The sequence below is a fragment of the Chiloscyllium plagiosum genome, chromosome 21 (assembly GCF_004010195.1).
Source record: "Chiloscyllium plagiosum isolate BGI_BamShark_2017 chromosome 21, ASM401019v2, whole genome shotgun sequence".
NCBI classification, from domain to species: domain Eukaryota; kingdom Metazoa; phylum Chordata; class Chondrichthyes; order Orectolobiformes; family Hemiscylliidae; genus Chiloscyllium; species Chiloscyllium plagiosum.
This window is the reverse complement of record NC_057730.1, coordinates 27,314,420-27,319,111: the sequence shown is the minus strand read 5'-3', so window position 1 is coordinate 27,319,111 and position 4,692 is coordinate 27,314,420. Positions and strand designations below refer to the sequence as shown.

Genomic DNA, 4,692 nt, shown 5'->3' with positions numbered 1-4,692 from the left:
TTGAAGAAGGAGGCCATCTGGGTTGTACGGATTTGGAACTGGTCCTCGTGGGAGCAGATGCGACGGAGACGAATGAATTGGGAATATGAGATGGCGTTTTTACAGGGGGCAGGGAGGGTTCCGAGCGGAACCCTCCAGTCACAAGGGATGAACTCAGATTTCTCCAGTTTCCTCATTTCCCCTCCCCCCACCTTGTCTCAGTCAAATCCCTCGAACTCAGCACCGCCTTCCTAACCTGCAATCTTCTTCCTGACCTCTCCGCCCCCACCCCAGTCTGACCTATCACCCTCACCTTGACCTCTTTCCACCTATCACATTTCCGACGCCCCTCCCCCAAGTCCCTCCTCCCTACCTTTTATCTTAGCCTGCTTTGCACACTTTCCTCATTCCTGAAGAAAGGCTCATGCCCGAAACGTCGATTCTCCTGCTCCTTGGATGCTGCCTGACCTGCGCTTTTCCAGCAACACTTTTTAGCTCTGATCTCCAGCATCTGCAATCCTCACTTTCTCCTAAGCATGTGGATTGGCTAGAAAATGTACACCTAATTCCAAATTGCTTTATTTACAAGTGATGATTGTCTACATGGCATTACTTCCTGATAGGTCAGGCAGCATCCAGGGAACAGGAGAATCGACGTTTCGGGCATAAGCCCTTCTTCAGGAATGAGGAAAGTGTGTCCAGCAGGCTAAGATAAAAGGTAGGGAGGAGGGACTTGGGGGAGGGGCGTCGGAAATGCGATAGGTGGACAGAGGTCAAGGTGAGGGTGATAGGTCAGACTGGGGTGCCTCACTGATAGCATGATCAAACAATGAATATTAATCAAATCAGTAATCAGGGTCTGCAGTAGTTATAACTCACAAGTTATCCATATTAGATAGCCAACCCGACACCACATAGAATTATGTAGCATTTTGAGGCACGGACATAAGCAATCCCCCTAATATGGTTAAGTAAAGTTTCAATTTCTTGGGAAACCAAAGGGTTCAGAAAATAGGCAGGAAGGTGGAGTTGAGGCAGCGGGTCACCCACTCTTGTTTTTAGTGTGAACTTGAGGTCTGCTCTTGCTCCTGCTTCTTATGCTGTGACTACGCCAATGTTTATGCTCCAAGTGAGCCTCATTGCACCTCACCTCATCTCATCCCATCAACATATCCTTCTCTTCCCTTTTCCTTTCTGTCCTTGTCCTCTCAAATTTTACCCTTAAATGCATCTATTCTAATGGATAGCTTTGTGTCTATCAGTGTGATTAGTGATGTCCCAGAGCCCACACAATTATTTCCTTACGAACAACATTAGCTGAACCCAGAAACACAAATAGAAATTGCTGGAAAAGCTCAGCAGGTCTGGCAGCATCTGTGGAAAGAAATCAGAGTTCATGCTTCAGGTTGAGTGGGTCACTTGACCTGAAACATTAACTCTGGTTTCTTCCCACAGATGCTGCCAGGCTTGCTGAGCTTTTCCAGCAATTTCTGTTTTTGTTTCTGATTTACAACATCCACAGTTCTTCCAGTTTTTAATTAGCCGAATCCATTTGTTTCCTTTCTTGATTCCTTTCAGAACATTGAGTCTGTCAGCTCAATTTAGTAGACCTGTTGCCTATTCCACTTAAATCTTTGATAATGGCTGACCCCATTTGTTCACATAAGCTTCATACCCAAATAGGTCAAGTGACCCGAACTTTATGTTGAAGCATTTTGTCAACTGACATAGCTGTACTCAGCTTCCTTTTGAACAAATTTCTACTGTGCATTTGTTTGATGCTATTAGACTATTAAATCAAACTGCAAGCTCGGCTCACTCTCCCCTTAACATCGGTTCCTTAAACTCGTATCTTCAAGATCCTTGTCAGTTGTCTTCATCTTTGACATCTTCACTGCCTTCTGCTCCTGGAGATTTCTCCTAAGCAACTCAGAACGTATCCCTTTACTTGGAGACCACTACTAACAGCAACTCTGCTGTTGCAGGTTTCTTTTGGAATGAACTTGATTTTGACCCCTTCCTCTGTCTGAGTAATAAACCTCAAGTCAGACAACACCTTAACAGTTATCCCCCTGACTGGTTTGATGGTCAATTAATTGAAACCATAATACCCCTTGGAAATGCTGTTTTGAACTCACTGTTCAATGTGATTTTCTGACCCTTTTGAAATAAAACGATCAACCTTAACAACTGAAAACTGACATTGATATTCCCTCAATTTTAGAACCCAAATTCCCTCCAATATATTACAACCCTTCATCACATCACTGTGGAAAACCTACATGGTTGCATTGGAGAATCAGTTACTGTGTAAGATAACACAAGCCTCTGCAGTCTCCTTGCACAAGCAACATGGCAAGTTAGAATTAAACAAATGACCTCTCATCTTTCCAAGCTTTAAGTATGATTGCTTCAAACATTTGGGACCCAAAAGACAACCAGAACTCACAACAGGGAGAATTAGTATGTGACAAATGTGGTTGATTCATTCACCAGGGGCAATCAATCTAACTTCTCCTGATCAGAAGATGTTATGTTGCCAGAAATGGCTGAAAACCGGAAGCTTACTTCCCATAAAACCAGTGCTTTTGGTCACAGTGATAACTGATTGTAGCAATCAGATTTCCAAGCAGATAAAAGATTCCCACAGGAAAGGAGCTCCCACAGCAGTCACTGTTGATCAAGCAGAAATGTACTTGTGGTAAGCTAAATTAGCACATGAGGGAGAGAGGAATAGAAGGAGATATGTTGATTGGGTGAGAGAAAGTGAATAGACTGGGAGGAAGAGTGTGAATTGTTGATCAATTGGCCAGATTCTGTGCCATAAATTACTGCAGAATTACTCCTTCAGTTCTCATTTTGTGACTCGCATCTTCCCTTTGCATGTTTAAATTCAGATATTTGTTTTGTTAATATACAAACACGTTGAAGCTGCTTAAGTATGGAAGAGAGAAGAACACATCCATTTACAGTACTTTATTTACATAGCTGAGTAAACCTGCCTACCTCCTTCATTTCTCCTTTTCCATGCTGTGTGAATATCTAAATACTTCTTACGTTTGAGTTCAACTCACACCACTGTACTCTCAGGTTTTGATTTTTCAAGCTTTGCAAGTATTTTCAGTCCCTATTTTATAATCAGATGAGCCCGTTTTTTTTCTCTCTTCAATTGTGTTTGCATGTAAATACTTCCAACTGAAAATTCCTTCCATTTTCCTGATCATAAGTACCAATCTTTTTAAAGCCTGTTCATTTTTTTTTCTTTGCACTTTTTCCTTTTCAATCTATTAACTCTTTTAACCACTGATCATAGCATCATTGGTAGGGACATTCTGTAGTCCGTTTATTTCCACAATCAATGGCTATTGTACAGCTCAACTGTCAGATAGTCAGTCAGAAGATACAGGGTTTGTTGGATGGATGTGTATTTTCCATCGTTATGTTCGTTCAAACAATTCTCAGTGAGCTGGTTAATGCCTTATCATTCCTGTTTTATTCCCCACCACATTTGTCCTAATTTGTTCTACTGTTTATTTAGCCAGAATAGTAGCATGGTCTGAGCTGCAGAGTTCAACACAGTTTGACCATCAGCCATCAGCTCAGGGATCGTCTTTCTCTCGAGCAGTCCCTAAAGACAAAGGATAGTTTAAATATTGGTAAACTTGCTTTTCCCTTAATTGTCCCTGAATGGTGTTACCATTCAGTGTCCCAGATGAAATCGCATCAAGTTTATGTCTTAATTTGTTGTGCTTAATTTGTTGTTGACACCCACATCTCGTGAAAGGAAAGGTGAGCTATTGGAGATGTGTCCCTGCTCCAGCCTGGAAAGAAACCACTCTGAATAAGTTCATGACTACAACTGCCTCCATTGTAAATGCAGTCTACACCCTCCATTGGGGGCTGTGTGTCTCTGGCTGCAATAGTTGCTCGATGTCAGTGAGTGTCTGAGCAGAAGCAGCAGAAATACCATTCCTCACTTGAGTTTAATGTAGCAGAATTGGTTCCACAGGTATCGGTGCTGGGTCCACTTTGGTTTGTCCTTTATATGAATGATTTGGATGAGAATGTCGAAAGCATAGTTAGTAAGTTTGTGGATGACACCAAAATTGGTGGTATAGTAAACAGTGAAGAAGCTTATCTAAGATGTTGTGATTCTGTTCGCCAAGCTGGAAGTTTTTGTTGCAAATGTTTCATCCCCTGTCTAGGTGACATCCTCAGTGCTTGGGAGCCTCCTGTGAAGCGCTTCTGTGGTGTTTCCTCGGGCATTTATAGTGGCCTGTCCCAGCCGTTTCCGGTTGTCAGTTTCAGCTGTCCGCTGCAGTGGTCGGTATATTGGGTCCAGGTCAATGTGTTTGTTGGTAGAATCTGTGGATGAGTGCCATGCTTCTAGGAATTCCCTAGCTGTTCTTTGTTTGGCTTGCCCTATAATGGTAGTGTTGTCCCAGTCGAATTCATGTTGCAAGTCCTGAACTATGAAAGCAACCACCCCAATACACACAAACGAAGTTGCATCAAGACACTATTCAAAAGGGCCACAACACACTGCAGCACACCAGAACTGCAAAAAGAGGAAGAGGAACACCTATACAAGGTATTCGCCAAAAACGGATATCCTCGCAATTTCATCAACAGATGCCTAACGGATAGACCACAGAACGATGACATGCCACAACCCAAAGGACTAGCCACACTACCATACATCAAGAACATCTC

The 4,692-nt window shown here is 42.6% G+C and overlaps 1 protein-coding gene across 18 annotated transcripts in view; it reads left to right on the top strand.

The window, feature by feature from the left end:
• Positions 1–4,692, top strand: part of rbfox1 (RNA binding fox-1 homolog 1) — a 1,725,607-nt gene that overhangs the window by 1,673,641 nt on the left and 47,274 nt on the right. The gene's annotated exons all lie outside the window — the stretch shown is intronic.